Source organism: Cetorhinus maximus, chromosome 17 (genome assembly GCF_964194155.1).
Source record: "Cetorhinus maximus chromosome 17, sCetMax3.hap1.1, whole genome shotgun sequence".
Lineage (NCBI taxonomy): Eukaryota > Metazoa > Chordata > Chondrichthyes > Lamniformes > Cetorhinidae > Cetorhinus > Cetorhinus maximus.
The window spans coordinates 19,910,728-19,931,635 of NC_135895.1; the positions used below are offsets into that span (position 1 = coordinate 19,910,728).

At 46.5% G+C, this 20,908-nt stretch overlaps 1 protein-coding gene across 2 annotated transcripts in view; it reads left to right on the forward strand.

Moving 5' to 3' along the window:
* The window catches only part of LOC144692729 (very-long-chain enoyl-CoA reductase-like), a 111,292-nt gene that overhangs the window by 28,661 nt on the left and 61,723 nt on the right, over positions 1-20,908 (forward strand). Inside the window, exon 1 of one of the 2 annotated variants that reach the window (XM_078561814.1) lies at positions 14,372-14,389. The exons of the other annotated variant lie outside the window; for it this stretch is intronic. The gene's annotated coding sequence lies outside the window, so the exon portion shown is untranslated. Of the gene's footprint in view, positions 1-14,371; positions 14,390-20,908 lie in introns of those variants that run through there. 2 annotated transcript variants of the gene reach the window in all.

Sequence of the window (20,908 nt, forward strand, 5' to 3'; positions counted from 1 at the left end):
AGTGATCACAGAACTGTACCATCTCTTGGAGCCAGACCTGCAGACACAGGACAGAGTGAGGATGTCACTACCAGTGGCCATAAAGGTGGCCATGGCCCGCAATTTTTACGTCAGCTAGAACAGGAGACATTGTCAACCATCGAAGTTCACCATCCATCTCTGGATTTGGGAGGTCACAGAGCTCTGGTATCCCAGGAGCGGGAACTTCATTGTCTTCTCTCTAAACAGAGAGAAGCAGGAGGAGCCTGCACTTGACTTTGCCAGGACACCAGGCTTCCTCGTGATGCATCAAATACAGACAACATGGCCCCATGGGTGCCAAATCTCAATACGGAGATATACTGGAACCACAAGGGGTGCAACTCACTCAGCTGGCAGTTGGTGTGCAACCTCGCCCAGAACAGCATGTTGGCTAATGCCGTCAGCCTGCACAGTCAGTTATTCCTACCATTTTCAAGCCACCATATCAAACCAGAGGATGGCTCCTTGGTGACAAGGTTACCCACTTTACATCTGGCTAATGACTTCCCCTTGGAACCAGCCCATATTTGGCCAGCGCTTGTACCATGGCAGTCATGCTGCAATCGGGAACATCAGTGAGTGGACCATTGGCATTCCAAAGCAACGGTTTCACTTTCCGGACTGCTGAGGGGAGTTACTTACTGGAGTGTGTGGCCTGTTGCATTTTCCACAACCTGGCTATTAGGAAGGTATAGTACTAGGCAGAGGGCTTCAGCCACCACCTCACGAGGAGGAGCAGGAGGAAGCAGCCGGCACAGACACAACCCGAATGAACTGTTCCGTGCACATTACCATCAGGCTCCTGTTGCCCTGAATGAATCTCCAGATCCCTATTACTCCACATTTCCCCACCTTACCATCTCTTTGTTATGGACCACCGCTGTTTCCTCTTGAAAATCCTGAAATAAAAGTCACCACAAAGCAACAACTTCAAACCAACTTTGTCCACAACGCATCCAGTAAAACATACAGAACTCACAAATCACCCTTGTGCATTCCCTTAATGCCTTTTCCTGACTTTTTGTTCCTATGCAGTGCAATCCCAGTGGCTGCATTTTGGCTGGTGGAAGGCTGCAGAATTTCAGTGGGGGAGACTGCAGGAGGCCAGGGAGGATCAAGCAGCTCTTGGTTTTGAGGGCCAAGTTTTGGACTGCACCATTTTGTTTGGCTTAAGGGGAGGAGGATGGAGGGGTGGGGCGGGGTGCAAAGCAAGGGGTGTGTGGTGAGACCATCTGACCATCTGCAGCTTATATATCATACCATATTGCGGGATGGAGGTGAAGTGGGATTTGCCATGGTGCATAAGGCAGGAACAAACCGACATCCTGGATGGTTTCAGCAATGCTGTTTGGCGTTGCCTCAGTGACAACTACTCCAATTGTGGGAGTTAGCACCATCTCCTGCACGGAGGTCATGTCGTGTCAGTCCCCTGCCATTTTACTATAGGGACCACCTATTATGGTCCACCTTACCCTGCACAGGAATGGGAAATGTGTCAGTGAGTTGCAATGTGTTTGCATGATGTGCCAGTAAGAGTTGAATAGCTGGCAGTATTTGGAAGCTGTGAAGTATGGGTGTGAGGTTTACAGCAGTGGCAAATGTGTGAGGGTCAAGTGGAACACTAGAATGTTAGACACGAGTCCTAATTGCTAGAGATTGTTGATAGGTGAGTGATGGGTGTGTGGCGCACTGAGCAATATGGTATTTGAAAACCCATTCACTGACCTTGAACACACGTGTGATATCATGGAACTTCTCCTGGCACTGTATCTGGGTCCTCGGGGGCCACATTCCTGGCACTCATCCCTGCAGTTGCCTGCTTCTACTGCCTTTGCTGTGTCTGTCAAGAGGGCCTCCTGCAGAGAACTAACCTCTTTCCTCTTTTCAATGTACTGCACTTGTTCTGAGATGGTCCTTCATATCTGTGGACTCTATAGGTGTGGTACTTGGTTACTAGGCAGACTGTAGTCAAACTCTTGTTTGATAAAAGCAAAATACTGCGGATGCTGGCAATCTGAAACAAAAACAAAAATAGCTGGAAAAACTCAGCAGGTCTGACGGCATCTGCGGAGAGGAACACAGTTAACGTTTCGAGTCCGTATGACTCTTCATCAGAACTAAGGAAAAATAGAAATGAGGTGAAATATAAGCTGGTAGAGAGGGGTGGGACAGGTAGAGCTGGATAGAGGGCCAGTGATAGGTGGAGGCAAAGAAGAGATTGCCAAAGATGTCATAGACAAAAGGACAAAGAGGTGTTGACAGTGGTGATATTATCTAAGGAATGTGCTAATGGTGACATTAAGGGTAGAAAGCAGGACAAGCAAGTGACAGATGGCCCTAGTGGGGGTGGGGTGGGGGGAAGGGATCGAAATTGGCTAAAAGGTGAAGATAAAACGATAGATCAAAATAAATTTAAAAATAGGTGGGAAAAGGAAAATATATTAAAAAAATTATAAATTATAGGAAAAAGGGGAATCGGAAAGGGGGTGGGGATGGAGGGCATGATCTGAAGTTGTTGAACTTAATGTTAAGTCCGGAAGACTGTAAAGTGCCTAGTCAGAAGATGAGGTGCTGTTCCTCCAGTTTGCATTGAGCTTCACTGGAACATTGCAGCAGGCCAAGGACGAACATGTGGGCATGAGAGCAGGGTGGTTTGTTGAAATGGCAAGTGACAGGGAGGTCTGGGTCATGCTTGCGGACAGACCAAAGGTGTTCCGAAGGCAGTCACCCAGTCTGCGTTTGGTGTCTCCAATGTAGAGGAAACCACATTGGGAGCAGCGAATGCAGTAGACAAAATTGAGGGAAGTGCAAGTGAAATGCCGCTTCACTTAAAAGGAGTGTTTTGGCCCTTGGATGGTGAGGAGGGGGGAAGTAAAGGGGCAGGTGTTGCACCTTCTGTGGTTGCATGGAAAGGTGCCGTGGGAGGGGGTTGAGGTGTAGGGAGTGATGGAGGAGTGGACCAGGGTGTCCCGGAGGGAACCATCCTTGCGGAAAGCCTTTTGTCTATGACATCTTTGGCAATGTCTTCTTTGCCTCTACCTATCACTGACCCTCTATCCAGCTCTATCTGTCCCACCCCCCTCAATCAGCTTATATTTCACCTCATTTCTATATTTCCTTAGTTTTGATAAAGAGTCATACGGACTCGAAATGCTAACTGTGTTCCTCTCCGCAGATGCTGTCAGACCTGCTGAGTTTTTCCAGCTATTTGCGTTCTTGTTTGATACTTGTTTATTAGTACTACATCTAAACAGGCTACAGAGTAGGCTTTTGCTCCTGAGCATGGTGTTCTAACCTCTCTCTCTCAAGTCTATACATGATTAACTGATGTCAGTGATACATCATCATCTACGTCATATATTAGCATATCCCATTTGTCAGCCCTTTATACTGCAGCGCTAAGGTTCTCCAATGCTTCATCTGAGAACCTAGGAGCTCTTCCTCTGTCCTGATGCACCATTACTTGGAGTTATTCCTGCTAATGTATTTCCCAGCCTGTTGAAAGCGCTCCTGCAGCCAACGCCTCTTCTTAAAGAGGTGAAGGCTGGTTTTAAGAAGTGCAGGCAAATTTTAATTGGTGCTAACCTTGCATGATCTTGGGACCCAGCGTCCAGCCAGTCAGCAGTAAATTTAGCATTGGGCTGCATGCCAATATCATGTAATTGAGCAGGCAGCAGGGAGATTGTGCACTGCCTTCATTAGTTTCAACCAGCACAGATTAAGATCCCCTTGTCTATTCTGGTCCTTATCGAACATTTAGCCCTTTGGCTTCAATGAAAGGGCAATAAAGGGCTGTCAGTGATAAGAGCAGTTGCCATGCAGGTAGAAATAGAAGAAGCAATAAACTTGTACAGGCACCATTAAGGTATGCCTAAGTGCAGCAATAAGCCTTCAGTAAGCACTTTTAGCTCTGGAGGGAGGGGGTCTCTCATCTTTGAGACCATTATCTCTCCCAGGCCAGAGTGTGAATTCAGCATTGTGCTCCAGTCAAACAGTCCAATGAGCCCCTGTTGATTATTTCAGTACTCTGAGAAGGGTGAGGCTATCATACACATGTTTCATGCACTCGTCTCAAATTCCTCTTTCTGCTACTTCAGCCAAGGAGTTTGCCAGATTATTTCAAACAGGTTACACCTCCATTGTAATGGCAGAGCAAAGTTGATATCAGCGTGTTAAAGTGGTTGCACAATAATGCCAGCGACAATAGTTTCTGCTTCTTGTATCTCTATGCAAGGCCTCTTCTGCACAATGAAAGATATAGCCACCTTGTTTGGCCAAACATGTTCTGATCGAAACGTCAACTCTTTTCTTCTCCGCCGATGCTGCCAGACCTGCTGAGTTTTTCCAGGTAATTCTGTTTATGTTCTGATTGATACACATACTGTGGGCTTTGAGTTTGACTTCCAAGATGGACTGAGTCCTTTACAGTATATTCCATCAAAACTGATCCTATCGGGAAGGTGAATTTTCTCAATGGGTTCACCTGCTTTAATTATGTCCTGCATATTGTTGGTAAGAGAGCCATGAGAAACAGCGTGAATATATTTACTCTGAATTTCTAGCATTCTGTGCCAATGTTACAACAGACGAGTGAGGATGGGGATTAGTGGCCGAGGGGGGGGAGGGGGCAGGCGGGATCCTATAGTTTCTAAGGGCCATATTGTTAAGCAACCTCATGATTTATCAGCGTTACTGAATCTCAACTGGACTTTCAACATAACAACAACTGGACTTTTCCACCCCTGCCTCCCCAGCAGTCAGCTCCATGATTTTGCTGTAAGTAGAATAAGGGGGTGGAGAGTGGGAATTGGTTGTTGCTCTTAGGCTGCTGCAGCACACAGCAGAGTGTTGTTATGTTTTTTAAAATTCATTCGTGGGATGTGGGCATCGCTGGCTAGGCCAGCATTTATTGCCCATCCCAAATTGCCCTTGTTTAGAGGGCATTAAGATGCAACCGCATTGCTGTGGGTCTGGAGTCATATGTAGGCCAGACCAGGTAAGGACAACAGATTTCCTTCCCTAAAGGGCCTTAGTGAACCAGATGGGTTTTTACAACAATTAATTGGCAATGGTCATCATCAGACTTTTAATTCCAGATTTTTATTGGATTTAAATTCCACCACCTGGAATTCAAACCCAGGTCCCCAGAGCATTACCCCAGAGATTACCAGTCTAGTGACAATACCACTATTCCACCGCCTCCCCTTAAGATCTGAAACCATGAACCTGAAAGAATGGTGGAAACAGAACTTTCAAAAGACAACTGGACATGTGCTTGCAGAGAACTAATTTACAGGGATATGGTGAAAAAGCAGGGGAATGAGACTAAAGTGGACAGTGCTGCCAAAGAGTGAGCACAGGCACAATGGGCTGAATGGCCTATTTATGTTTCATAGGATTCTATGAAAACCCCAACCACCATTTATAACTATTTTGGTATATTATAGTACCTAAAATTGTTTCTCTAATCTAAGCTTCAGGGGCTGTACTGGGAAGAATTCGTTGCAGGAACTGTGTAAAGAGTTGAAATCTATGCTCACTAATAAGTCTATATTTCAGAGAGTTAAACCTAAAGGATTTTGGCCCTCTGGGCTAGGAGTTATCCATCCATGAGGCAACAACGCTAAAAGCAGCTCTTTCAGAACCTCGAGGCCTGTGAGATTCAAACAGAAACAACCACATGGACCCCAAAGTCTGGAGGCCTCTGGAGCTGCAAATGGTCCTATGGCCTAGTGTCTACCATTTTGACACCCTCCTGCTCTAATGTATCACTTTCCATGGAGTACCTCCTGACAGGAATTGTTATTCGTAACGAAAGTGTTCCACGATGAAGGAGTGCTGTCACTCTGCACTATTACAGCTACTTCTGTAATGATTTCAAGAGACACAGTGGGAAGTGCTGTTGGAGAAAGGTTTTCAGTCAGTGTTGATGTATTTATGTGTGCTGTGTCGTACTTGCTGTTTCTTAGTTGGCATAAGGCAGGGCTACCAGCCCTCAAGATAAACAAATTCCATCTTTCTCGCCGCATGGGAAGGAGAGATTGATTGCCATTAGGAAAGTATCAAAGCAACACCTCAAATTTTCTTTCTCCCACCTGCAGTGCAGTCCAGAACTCCTCTCTCCCCCAATCACCCCACATCACCCCAATAGAGTGACAAAGTATCATTCTGAAACTCTGAAGCGGTAATAAACTTTAAATGGAATGGGCACCTGCATGCACATAGCATTAAGAACAATACTTGCATTCGCATGGCACCTTTCATGACCACAGGACATCCCAAAGTGCTTTACAGCTGATGAAGAGCTGTGATATAGTGCAATCATTAACTTGAGCACACCAAGATCCCAACAACAGCAATGTGTTAATGACCAGATCATCTGTTTTAGCGATAAATATTAGCCAGGGCATCAGAGGGAGCTCCTTAGCTCTGAAATAGTGCTGCAGTTGTTTATGTCCACCTGAGGGTAAACAGAGCATCAGTTTAATATCTCCTTTACAGAGAGGCACCTCTGGGAGTTCAGAATACCCTCAGTAATACACTGGATTCCCAAACTAGACTTCACACTCAAGACACCAAAGTCAGATTTGAAACCGCAACCTTCTGACTTGAACTACCAACTAAACCATGGCTGACGACTGAGGGCTTGTATAAAAGCCTCCTTTGACCACACTGCCGGTGGTACTGCTGGTATTTCTTGTGTAATAGCAGCAAGAGTAAAAGTGAATCTGGAATATCAGTGATAAAGCTGATGACCACCTGGAGAAAGGATTCCCTTGTATGGGCTTTTAGAAAACTTCTAGAAAATTCCACTAGATTAATTTAAATGGACCAGGGCAGCATGTTATAGTTCAAGAATGTCACAGCCCACGAACATATGGGAATACTTCTTCAGTAAGCTACAGTTATTTAGGGCAGAGTTTTATTACGATTCCTTAGCTAATCTTGGGTTTATTTTCATTGCCACTTTTCTCACCTGCTCTCCTTCCCTGGGTGGGCACAGCCCTTGCCAAAGCATTATTCTCACACGTGCTGAGATACGGATGGACAGGCACCCTAGGATAAGTTTTCAGGAACCTGCTGCAGGTCCTGAGCCCGCGCCTGTGGTCAAGTTTCCCGCCGGTTGGGCAGCTCCACATTGGCTGTCCAGTTAAGGAGAGGATGGCGGGTGAGTTCCCGAGGCAGGAGGCCCAGTGGCACAGGCCAGTCGGCAGCCCCACAGGGAGAGGTGGGCACCGCTTGGGCAGCAAGGCGAGCATGGGGGCGCCTCAAAATAGAGTCACCCTCGGAAGGCTGCTGAAAATTGAAAATTAAAGAAGGCCCACACGGTTGTTAGGGCCGTCAGTGCGGAAGGGAAGCCTCATCCACAGGGATGGTTTTGCCCGTGGCTTGAGACTCACTCCTGGGGTCAGTGAGAGGAAGCGCTGATGGCCCTCCAGCAGCGCGCCCCAGGGAAACCAGCACGGAGGCAGGAAAGCGTGATGGGTGGAGGGGGGGTGGGGGGGGTGGGGGGTGGTGCCATCCCTGCTACTTCCCCTGTCCTGTCGCCTCCAAGCCCGTCTCCACAGGGCCAGGAAAATTCAGCCACACGACAAGTGTCTTTTGGTACCTCACCCTCATTAGCTATTCATTCTTGACAGTGAGCAGGAGCATGGGGGCAGAGGACAGGACAGAAGCCCCACAACCAATCTTGACAGCACCTATCTGATACACACACATGCAAAATCAGCAAAGGTCAGTAGGCAATAATCTTGGCCAGGAACGCTGACTGAATTTCTCATCTCTATAGCCCAGACAGAGCCTGAAATCAGCCCAAATTCCATTTGTTTTAAATTATATGTTGTGCGTGATTGTTACAGCCCCTTTTATCACAGCTATTAGTGAGCCCAATGGAAACTCAGCACTGAGGGCCTCCTTATATTGTTCCTGTATTACACTTCATTGGCTGTAAAGCTGAAAGGTCCGGGGAATACTCTGGTACAAAATTTCAGCGCTCGGAGTCCAGATGCAATATTCAAGTGGTTCTTTTATTACGCATGCGGGGAGCTAACGCTGGGCAGTCCAGGCGCTTCTCCACTGAGGTTCAAATGAACAGAGTTTATATATTTTTTACTCTCAGTTACAACTTAATGGTAATAAAACAAAAACAGAAACAGAAATACCTGGAAAAACGCAGCAGGTCTGGCAGCATCGGCGGAGAAGAGGACAGTTGACGTTTTGAGTCCTCATGACCCTTCAACAGAACTGAGTAAAAATAGGAGAGGGGTGAAATATAAGCTGGTTTGGGGGGGGGGGCGGGGGGGGGGGGGGGAGGTGGGGGGTGGGGGGGGTGGTGGGGGAGAAGGGGGAGGGGTGGTTGTTGGGACAAGCAAGCAGTGATAGGAGGAGATAACCAAAAGATGTCACAGTCAAAAGAACAAAGAGGTGTTGAAGGTGGTGATATTATCTAAAGGAATGTGCTAATTAAGAGTGGATAGCAGGACAAGCAAGGTACAGATAGCTCTAGTGGGGGTGGGGTGAAATAAGACTAAAAGGGCATAAAAGGTATAGATAAATGATGGGTGGAATACATTTAAAAATAATGGCAATAGGTGGGAAAAGAAAAATCTATATAAATTATTGGAAAAAACAAAAAGGAGGGGGAAGAAATGGAAAGGGGGTGGGGATGGAGGAGGGAGTTCAAGATCTAAAATTGTTGAACTCAATATTCAGTCCGGAAGGCTGTAAAGTGCCTAGTCGGAAGATGAGGTGCTGTTCCTCCAGTTTGTGTTGAGCATCACTGGAACAATGCAGCAAGCCAAGGACAGACATGTAGGCATGAGAGCAGGGTGGAGTGTTAAAATGGCAAGCGACAGGGAGGTCTGGGTGATGCTTGTGGACAGACCGAAGGTGTTCTGCAAAGCGGTCACCCAGTCTGCGTTTGGTCTCTCCAATGTAGAGGAAACTGCATTGGGAGCAACGAATGCAGTAGACTGAAGTTGAGGGAAGTGCAAGTGAAATGCTGCTTCACTGTGTTTAGGCCCTTGGATGGTGAGGAGAGAGGAAGTGAAGGGGCAGGTGTTGCATATCTTGCGTTCGCATGGGGAGGTGCTGTAGGAGGGGGTTGAGGAGTAAGGGGTGATGGAGGAGTGGACCAGGGTGTCACGGAGGGAACGATCCCTACGGAATGCCGCCAGGGGTGGTGAAGGGAAGATGTGTTTGGTGCTGGCATCATGCTGGAGTTGGCGGAAATGGCGGAGGATGATCCTTTGAATGCGGAGGCTGGTGGGGTGATAAGTGAGGACAAGGGGGACCCTATCATGTTTCTGGGAGGGAGGAGAAGGCATGAGGGCGGATGCGCGGGAGATGGGCCAGACACGGTTGAGGGCCCTGTCAACAACTGTGGGTGGAAAACCTCGGTTAAGGAAGAAGGAGGACATGTCAGAGGAACTGTTTTTGAAAGTAGCATCATCAGAACAGATGCGATGGAGGCGAAGGAACTGAGAGAATGGGATGGAGTCCTTACAGGAAACGGGGTGTGAGGAGTTGTAGTCGAGGTAGCTGTGGGAGTCGGTAGGCTTGTAATGGATATTGGTGGACAACTTAATGGTATTCGTTAGACAAAGGCCACAGCACAACGACCCCCTGGTGGGCTGCTAATTGTGTTGCTGTACAGTAATTGCAGTGCAGAGACTGAATATTGTCCTTTTGGGGACAGCAAAGAACGTATGTTTGTTCTATACAAAAGGCTTACGGGAGGCTGACTGGATGTGGTTCAAGGCTATCAGACGGTGTTAAATGGCCTTCCCCATTTCTTGATCGAGTCATCCCGTGTCCCCGCCCGTGTGTGTCTCCCATTTCCTAATTGCAAATTTACAGCTGAGCCCTTTGTACAAGTTTTTAGCTTTCATGTAAGGCTGTGATTGTCTGTGTATGCGTTTGGCACCCTAGCTGCTGGTCCTGGCTGGCACTTTAAAATAAATCCAAATTTTCTGCATCTTCAAAGCGATTTACAACATCCTGAGGCTGTGAAAGATGTGATTATAAATGCAAGTCCTTTCCTTTCCCCTGCTTCCTGTCTGTTCGTGCCTTGGGGGGATGAGGGTAATATTTCTGAAGGCCTGCCGATGAATGGTCAGTGGGGGCAGTGTGGAACAGAAATTCTGAGAGAACGCGATATGAAGAATTCCCTTGCCTCATCTGATTCTGAAATAATAGAAAATGCTGAGACAAGCAGGCTGGGGAGGTTAAAAAGGTTAACCTCAAGCAGTTGTGAGGCAGTTTCTTTGGGTAATTGATTATAATGAATCAATGGTTGTGTGACTGCTCACTAGATCTAATTACATTTTATTGATCTTTTCCTCTGGCATGCAGTGTAAAGATGTATGTTTGACTAAGGAGCTTCACCGACTCTCAGCTGAGCTGCATGAGGAGAGGCACCCAAAGCAAAGTGAATAATCTCACCCTGAGGGAAGTGGACAGAGAGCATCTAGCTCACTGCTCAGCAGGGTCCACACCTCAGCAGTAGGGCTGCCAACCCTCTAGGATTGGCCTGGAATCTCCAGGAATTGAAGATCAATCTCCTAGATACTGCTGTGTGGAGAAAAATCACAGGGGTATTAAAAATTATTTTTTTTTGTCATTTCCATTGAACATTTCTCTTTACCAGATATAAAAATATAGAAAATGGGGGAAATAAAAGGCAACTTGACTGACAGTCAAGCATCATCCAATTGGGTAATGAGTCTTTGTGCTTTCCAATTGGTGTAGGAAGGCAGTGCATTACAAGGATGATAAGTTGGCCAACTAATGGCTGGAGCATTGGGGAAAATCATGTGGTGAAACCTCCAGGAATACTTTTAATCACAGTTGGCAACCATACTGAGCAGCTGACCCCAGCAACATTGCCTCCCAGGGATGATCGAAAAGGTTAAATAAAGGTGTAACAGTCGCACACAACAAATAATTTAAGTCAAATGGAACTTGGGCTGATTGAGGGGAATAGAGTATTATCACAAAGCAAACAAGGAGGATAGCTTTTTAAACATCAAATAAATATCCCTTCACGCCCTTCCCACATCTTTGCCATTTAACAAAGAAAGACAGATTTGCTTTTATATAGTGCTTTTCACAACAATTGGATGTCTCCAAGCACTTTACAACTAATGAGGAACTTTTGAAGTGTAGCTACTATTGTAGGAAATATGGGAGCCAATTTGCACTCAGCAAACTCCCAAAAACAGCAATGTGATAATGATCAGATAATCTGTTTTTTGTGATGTTGATTGAGGGGTAAATATTGGCCAGGACACCGGGGATGAGTCCCCTGCTCTTCTTCAAAGTAATACTGTGGGATCTTTTAGATCCACCCAATGAGGCAGATTTGGTCTAATGTCATATCCAAAAGAATCAGATTTACTGACCATAAAGGACAAAATGCTGTCCTCAGTGTCGGTCCAATAAGAAAATAGTTTAATAAAGGACAATGGGGTTAAAGTTCTTAGTGTTTGCGTACAGATGGATATTCAATAACATAAAAATGGTTCATTATAAATATTCTCCAGCATTAAACATGTACTCAGTGAAAGACAGTAGCAATGCAACACATCTTGAGTTCATTTGAGCCCTCTCAATGTGCAGCGGTCCGATACCAAGGTTGTTTTATCAATAACTGACAGGGGCCAAGTGAATTCCCTGTTAGTTCATCCAGTTCATTAATACTTAGTAAAGGGATACACAGGGGCTTTTTGAGGCCGATGTTAAATGATCCCATTCTTTGAATCGCACATCTTGAAGGGGAACCCTGTGATTGATATGAATCTGACTCACACACTCCAGATCAGTTGTCTGAAATGGTTATGAGTGCAGCCCCACGGAGATACCCTGTAGAAGGAAATCATTGAAAAGTAAAATCATCGAGAGCTACCCATGGAACGATGCACTTGCACATCCACATGGTGGTGACGCTACACATCCCACCCACACGTACACAACAGTTATCCATTCATTATCTTCATTATTGCCCATATGACAAGTAAGATGCTCTATGCATGGGCTGTTTCAACCACTAACACTCTGTGCCTTCAGCTGCCAAGGCCTTAAGCTCTGGAATTCCCTCCCTACACATCTCTGCCTCTCTCTCCTCCTTTAAGATGCTCTTTTAAACCTATCTCGTTGAGCAAGCTTTTGGCCACCTGCCCTAAAATCATCTTAAATGGCTTGCTATCAGGTTCAGGTATGTAGTGGTGTTCCCCAAAGGGGCGGTATTAGGTTCACTGCTCTTTTTGATATATATTAATGACCTTGACCTGCGACCTGTCGCCTGCTGTTCCCTGCTGCTCCAGTGGTGTTGGGGGGGAATGGGGGTGTGGTTTGGGGTATAAGTATAGAAGGCCTCAGGCCCACCCCATCCCTCCCCACAGGCCAGAAGTCTCCAGGCACCTGCTAGACTTTTGCCTTAGTGGACAGCCCATCTGCAAAATCTGGGTGCCCTCTATCTGCCCAAAAGTTGACACTTATGTATTCAAAGAGCAGAATTTTACGAGTCGGCGAGCGGGGGCGGGGCCTGCTCGCCGACACGTAGAATGACGCACGGTGACGTCAGGGGGAACTCCCAACGTCACCGCGCCCGATTTAAATTTTCAGGAAGGCGGGAGCGCAGCCAAATCAGCTGTGCGCCCACCGACCTGTCAATGGCCAATTGAGGCCATTAACAGGGTCAATTAAGTAATTAAAGGGCCTGCCCGTCCAACCTTAATTGGCCCGCCCACGTAAAATGGCGCTGCGCCTCCAATCAGGGGCCCCGATCGGAAGCGCGCCTGTACGCGCCCGCCCGTCAACTTCCCCTCCAATGGTAGGGGGAAATTCAGCCCAAAATGTCTACTCACCACAGCTGCTGCCCTTTGAACCAATGCCCTCCCATTCTACCTTCCTCCCAGTCCCCGCTTCAACCCAACCTCCCTGGGACTGTTAAGATTCCACCCATTGTGTTCAATTCCAGGCATCGCACTTTAGGAAGGATGTCAAGGCCTTGTAGAGGTGGCAGAGGAGGTTTGTTGGAAGGGTACCAGGGATGAAGGATTTCAGTTATGTGGAGAGACTGCAGAAGCTGGGGCTGTTCTCCTTGGAGCAGAGAAGGTTAAGGGAGATTTAATCACAGAATCACAGAATCACACAGTGCAGAAGAGGCCCTTTGGCCCATCGAGTCTGCACCGACACGTGAGAAACACCTGACCTACCTACCTAATCCCATTTACCAGCACTTGGCTCATAGCCTTGAATGTTATGACATTCCAAGTGCTCATCCAGTTACTTTTTAAAGGATGTGAGGCAACCCGCCTCCACCACCCTCCCAGGCAGTGCATTCCAGACTGTCACCACCCTCTGGGTAAAAAAGTTTTTCTTCACATCCCCCCTAAACCTCCTGCCCCTCACCTTGAACTTTTGTCCCCTCATGACTGACCCTTCAACTAAGGGGAACAGCTGCTTCCTATCCGCCCTGTCCATGCCCCTCATAATCTTGTACACCTCGGTCAGGTCGCCCCTCAGTCTTCTCTGCTCCAACGAAAACAACCCAAGTCTATCCAACCTCTCTTCATAACTTAAATGTTTCATCGCAGGCAACATCCTGGTGAATCTCCTCTGCACCCCCTCCAGTGCAAACACATCCTTCCTATAATGTGGCGACCAGAACTGCACACAGTACTCCAGCTGTGGCCTCACCAAGATTCTATACAATTCCAACTTGACCTCCCTACTTTTGTAATCTATGCCTCGATTGATAAAGGCAATTGTCTCTCCCATATGCCTTTTTCCTTTAATATTTAATAGAGGTGTTTAAAATTATCAGGGGTTTTGATCAGGTAGATAGGGAGAAATTGTTTCAAGGTGTAAGGGTCAGTCACCAGAGGACACAGATAAGTTAAGATAATTGTGATAAAAGCTAGGACGAGATGAGGAAACACAGTCTTTCCTCATTGTTATAATCTGGAATGGAGTGCCTGAGAGAGTGGTGGAAGCGAATTCATTAATCATTTTCTAAATTGTAAATATACTCAAAAAGGAAAAAAAATTGCAGAGCTGTGGGGAAAGAGCTGGTCATGATTAAAAGCTCAAGAGCCAGCACAGGCACAATGGGTTGAATGGTCTCCTTCTCTGCTGAGTGACTCTGTTGATTCTATACACAGCATTCACACTGCCCTTTTGTGCCTCACTGGTATCAGATCTGGATTAATTGGATGGTATCCCCGCTGATTCAGCTCAGCAGAGCTCAGCTTTAACAACAACAAGCACAGGCTGAGAACAGAAGCTTCAAGAATTGCTGATGATGCTGCTTTTAGTTCAATCTTGGATTTATGTGACCCTCATCGTGGTACAGTTCTGACAAAAGGTCAACCACCTGAGAAATGTATCTCTGTCCTTCTCTCCACAGAGGCTGCCTCACCTGCTGAGTGTTGTATGATGTTGTATGTGCCTACATGCCATTGTAATGTAAAGGAGCTCAGCAGAGCAAGGGTTAATGTGGGGCTGGAGAATAGCAGCACCCAAGGTATGATGTATAGAGTCACATGGTAATAGACTGAGAGAACAGCCTGGAGAGAACACCTGGGAACCAGCCCTGCATGGAGGTAAAAGCACCATGCATGACAATAACCTGGGATCTGTAAATAGCTAAAGGTTGACAATAAAAGGTTTATGTTTGATTATATAAATCTCAAGGGAGGTGGTGGCATAGTGGCATTGTCACTGGACTGGTATTCCAGATACCCAGGGTAATGCTTTGGGGTCCTGGGTTTGAATCCCACCCTGGCAGATGGTGAAATTTGAATTCAACAAAAAACAATCTGGAATTAAAAGTCTGATGATGACTATGAAACCATTGCTGATTGTTGTAAAAACCTATCTGGTTCACTAATGTCCTTTGGGGAAGGAAATCTGCTGTCCTCACCTGGTCTGGCCTACATGTGACTCCAGACCCACAGCAAAGTGGTTGACTCTTAATTGTCTTTGCTCAGAGGGCATTTAGGCGATGGGCAATAAATGCTGACCTAGCCAGTGACACCCACATCCAATGAATAAATAAGTCTCATCATTGAGACATGTAAAGAATTCCCTCTACAACACTGAGTGTTTTCCAGCAGGTTCGGTTTTTGCTTCCGATTTCCAACACCCTCGGTATTTTTGCTTTCGTTGTTGTGGTGCAGGATGTTTCTGCACACAGCCTGAAAACCACACACTGGGAGGGGATTTAATCCAGGCGACAGGGATCCCGCCAGCGGAATGGGAAGTTGGCATGATTCCCGAGTGGGGCGGAAGGGGCTAGCTTCCTGGCCAATTAGGGAAGCGATGTACAGGCCCCGCCCGATAATGTTGTGGTTTCGCTGCTTCTGCATCTCTGATAATGGTGCCTCTGGTGACTGCAGATGCCTCCCTTAATGCTGCTTCTTCACCACTCACGCGTCCAATAATAGGAGGTTTGTGATTTTCCTGGGCCTGATTTTAGCCCTTTCACTGGCTTCATAACCCTGGCCTGGGGGAGAATTTTCTCCCCATTGTGGGGGGATTGGACAGGAGCGGCCGTGGGCGGGCGCATAGCCAATCACTGCCCGCGATCGGCTGCGCGCTGCCATTTTACGTGGGTGGGGGACCAATTAAGGCCTGCCCAGCATGATGCGCACCCGGAAGGGCATGCGCACGAAAGAGTGCAGAAATCTCCATGAGGTACAGAGCTACCTCAGGGAGATCAGTTTGATTTTTGAAAATGTTAACGAAGACAAAAGAATGTTTAAGATATGTCCCCTCATGTGACAGTGCCACATGAGCTGGGACATGTCAATGAATTTTATTTAAAAATTTTATTAAACTTTAAAAACCTGCATGAAACCTCATCCTGCCTGTGGTTGAGGTTTAATGATAACTGCAAAGGCCACCTGGGCTCTTGACCTGCCCGCCAACCTTAAGGTTGGATGGGCAGCTCAGTTTATTAGTTTAATTGTTGTTTAAATGGCCTTAATAGGCCTTTGACGGTTTGGCGTGCGCACAGCCGACTCCAGTGCACACCCGCCGAACTCAAGATCTGAATGACGCGCGATGACATCGGGACACACGCCTGACGTCACCACATGTCATTTTACGTGTCGGCGAGTGGGCCCCGCCCCTGCTCACCGACCTGAAGATTCTGCCCCCGGATTTAAAGTGCCAATGTATGTCCCGCAGGCTGTGCCATCAAGCCCTCCCCCTCCTATCTATGCCCCTCAGACTATACCATCCAGTTCTTCTCCTCCGATCTATGCCCGTTAGACTGCACCATCAGGCTTTCCCCCTCTGATCTATAGGCAGAGAGAGAAACAGAGTTAATAACCAGAATCTTTAGGTTGGCGAGCGGGGGGCGGGGCCCACTCGCCGATGTGTAAAATGACGCGGGATGATGTCAGGTGGAACTCCCGATGTCACCCCGCGTCATTTCAATTTTTAGGTTGGTGGGGGTGCAGCTGAATCAGCTGTGCGCCCGCCGACCTGCCAATGGCCAATTGAGGCCATTGAAAAAGTAATTGACATAATTAATGGACCTGCCTGTCCTACCTTAAGGTTGGTGGGCAGGCTGGGAGCCCTGGCGGGCTTCAGAAGAAGCATGAAACCTTACCCATGGGTGGAATGTAGGTTTTTTAAAAATTTAATAAATGTTTGATTTAAAGTGATGGACATGCCCAACTCATGTGACACTGTCACATGAGGGGACATGTTCGGGAAATTTTGTTTGTGCACCTTTACCATTTTTAAATTTGGCACCAATCTCCCTGAGGCAGCACTTAGAGCATGAAATAGCGCACTCTCAGCTGAGGGAATCCCACCCCCCCTGCCCGCACAGGGAGCGCATAGCACTTCCTGGCGGAAGTCACACTGGGCGAGCCTTAATTGGCCCGCCCACGTAAAATGGCGGCGCACCCCTGATTGGGGGCACCGATCGGAGGTGCACCTGCCTGCGCCCGCTCCTGCACTTCCCCCCCAACAGGGGGAAAATTCTTCCCAATGTTTCGAGTCCATATGGCTCTTCTTCAGAGCCACTGCACAGGAATTTTGAGTCCTATGGGCTTGAAACATTAACTCTGTTTCTCTCTCCACAGATGCTGCCAGACCTGCTGAGTTTTTCCAGCATTTTCTATTTTTATTACTGCTGGGACACTTGGTTGGTAGGTAGGAAGCAGACATGTATAATGTTACATTCTGTATTTTTGGAGGAGAATTACTGAATTACAGAATTGTTACGATGCTAGAACAGAGAACATCTCAGACTTGGAACAGTGTGTGCTGTGAGGTAGCTCAGGAGTCAAATTAACAGAGTATTTGCGATGAGATGGACCAGGTAAAGGGGAGGATTGAGTGAGAATTTGAAACATGGGCTGAATTTTGCTGCTTACCAACAAGTCACATAGCGTGGGCTGAAAGCAAGAGGTTTCTTCAGTAGGCAGCGGGACCCATGGTGACATATTGCAAGTAACGGCAATTAAGAGGCTGTGCTGGGGCCACCCCCAAGGACTGCCAGCCAATCAGAGGACTGGCAGCTCAGCAGCTTCAGTAGCACCACCTTTAGAGGTGGCCATTGCTGAGGCTGCCGCTCCAGAGAGAGGGCGTCTCAATGGCGGGCCACCCTCAACATCAGTTGAGTAAGGTTGGAGGAAGCTAGGGCCTGACAGAGTGTCCCACATATACTTCAAAAAGACAGGCAACCAAAATGTTAGTTTGCATAGCAACGCCATTTTATCTGTGGCAAGTGAGTGGAGTTCAAAAGAAGGCGAAAACGTGACCAGGCAGAATGGATGAAGATTGGCTGGTCTACTCTTCAAGGAAGAATCAGAGAGTCCTAAGACCATGTAGTGAGGAATGAAGATGCAGAGGGATTGTTGATCTATAATGAAAAGGAGGAAGTTAGAGCAGGAGAAGCTAAAATTGTTAAATGGTAAAAGCACTCTGCTACTTAGGGAAAGTGAGAGAAAGAAGCCAGGGAATTACAGCCCAGTAAGTATCTGTTGGAAAATTGCTGGAGTCTGTAACTAAGACTGGAGTTTTAAAAAAAATTATTCCATGAGTGTCAATTGTAAGGCCAACATTTCTGGCATATCCCTAATTGCCCTTGTGAAGTTGATGGTAAGCCGCCTTCTTAAACTGCTGCAGTCCATGTGGTGCAGGTGCACCCCCAGTGCTGTTAGGGAGGGAGTTCCAGGATTTTGATCCAGTGACAGTGAAGGAATGATGATTCAGTTTCAAGTCAGGATGGTGAGTGTCTTGGAGGGGAACTTGCAGGGGGTGTTCTCATGTATCTGCTGCCCTTGTCCTTCTAGGCGTTAGAGGTTATACATTTGAGAACGGCTGTGGAAGGAGCATTGGTGAATTGCTGCAATGCATCTTGCATATAGTACACACTGCTGTTACTGTGCCTCGGTGGTGGAGGGAATGAGTGATTAAGTTGGTGGATGGGGTGTGATGAATCAGACTACTTTGTCCTGGATAGTGTTGAGCTTCTTGAGTGTTATTGGAGCTTCACTCATCCAGGCAAATGGAGAGTATTCCATCACACTCATGACTTGTGCCTTGTGGACAGGGTTGTGGCTGAACACCTTGAAAATTTTTAGCTGAGTGAGAGCCATTTGTAATGGACGGGTACTCTAATTGGCAAGACGTGACTAGTGATCTGATGCAAGGATCTGTGTTGGAGCCTCAACTATTCATTGTACTTATTAATAACTTAGGTGAAGGGATAGAAAGCCATATATCAAAATTTGACAATGACACAAAGATAGGTGACATTATAAACAGTGTCGCTAGAAGCATAAAATTACAAAGAGGTATTAATAGATTAAATGAATGCGCAAAACTTGGCCAAATAAATTTCAATGTAGGCAAATGTAAAATTTGGATCTAAAAAGAATAGAACAAGGTTCTATCTAGATGGTGAAAAGCTAGAAACAGTGGAAAAATGATCCAGCTACATGGATCATTAAAATGTCATGAACAGGTACAGAAAATAATCAAAAAGACAAATGGAATGCTGGCCTTTATATATAAAGAGAGTTGAAGTCAAGTTTCAGCCTGGTTTAAATACTCCTGTGGTTGTGTTGGGCACCACACCTTAGGAAGGGTATATTGAAACATAAACAGAAAATGCTGGAAAAACTTAGCAGGTCTGGCAGCATTCGTGAAGGGGGAAACAGAGTTAATGTTTTGAGTCCAATATGACTCTTCTTCGGAACTGGGTATATTGACCTTGGAGAGAGTGTAATGCAGATTTATCAGAATGATATCTGGACTCCAAGGGGAGTCCAAGGAGAGATTACACTAACAGAGATTGTATTGCCTGAATGTAAATGGCTAAGGGGTGATTTGATCAATGTTTTCAGAATATTAAGAGGAACTGAAAGGGTAGATAGAGAGAAACTATTTTTGCTGGTTGGGAAATCTAGGACAGGGACATAGTCTAAAAATGAAGAGTCGGAAGCCGGTATTTCCCAGCCCCTCCCCGCGGTGGGTTCTCCTGCGGCAGGTCCGGGAAGCCATTGAATTCCCCATTCACATCGGCAGGACCGGAAGATCCCACCAGCATGAGGGGTTGGAAAATTCCAGCCCGACCTTTCAGTAGTGCAATTACAGAATCACAGAATTGTTATGGTGCAGAAGGAGGCCATTCTGCCCATCGTGTCTGCGCCAGCTCTCCAAATGAGCATTATGATTTAGTGCCATTCTCCTGCCTTTTCCCCATACCCCTGCACATTGTTTCCATTCAAATAATCATTTAATGCCCTCTTGAATGCCTCAATTGAACCTGCCTCCAACACACTTCCAGGCAGTGCATTCTAGACTCGAACCACTCGCTGTGTGAAAAAGTTTTCTCTTGCATCTTATTTGCTTCTTTTGCATATCACTTTAAATCTGTGCCCTCTCATTCTTGACCCTTTTACGAGCAGGAACAGCTTCTCCCTATCTACTCCATCCAATCCCTTCACGATTTTGAACACCTCTATCAAATCTCCTCTTAGCCTTCTCTTCTCCAAGGAGAACCTCTCCAATCTATCTTCGTAACTCAAGTTTCTCATCCCTGGAGCCATTTTTGTAAACCTCTTCTGCACCCTCTCCAATGTGTTCACATCCTTTGTATAGTGTGGCACCTAGAACTGTACACAATACTCCAACTTGTCTCTTATATAAGGTGACCATAACCTCCCTGCTCCTGTACTCTATGTCCAAATTAATAAAGCCCAGGATACTGTATGCTTAACTGCTCTCTCCACCTGTCCTGCCACATTCAATGATCTATGCACATATACACTCAGGTATCTCTGCTCCTGCACCCCCTTAAGAATTGTACCACTTATTTTATATTTTCTCTCCTCGTTCTTCCCACCAAAATGCATCACCTCACACTTCTCTGCCACCCATCTGCCCCCTCCACCAACTTGTCCGTGTGCTTTTGAAGTTCTATACTGTCCTCCTCACAGTTTACAATGATTCTAAGTTTTGTATCATCTGCAAACTTTGAAATTGTCCCCTGCATATCAAGATCTAGATCATTAATATACATCAGGAAAAGCAAGGTTCCCAATACTGACCCTTGGGGAACTCCACTACAAACCTTCCTCCAGCCCGAAAAACATCCATTGACCATTATTCTCTGCTTCCTATTACTCAGCCAATTTTGTATCCATGTTGCTACTGTCCCTTTTATTCCATGAGCTATAACTTTTCTCACAAGTCTGTTTTGTGGCACTGTATCGAATGCCTTTTGAAAGTCCACATCAACAGCATTACCCTCATCTACCTTCTCTGTTACCTCTTCAAAAAACTCCAGCAAATCAATTAAATATGATTCCCCCTTTAGAAATTCATGCTGGCTCTTCCTAATCAACCCACATTTTTC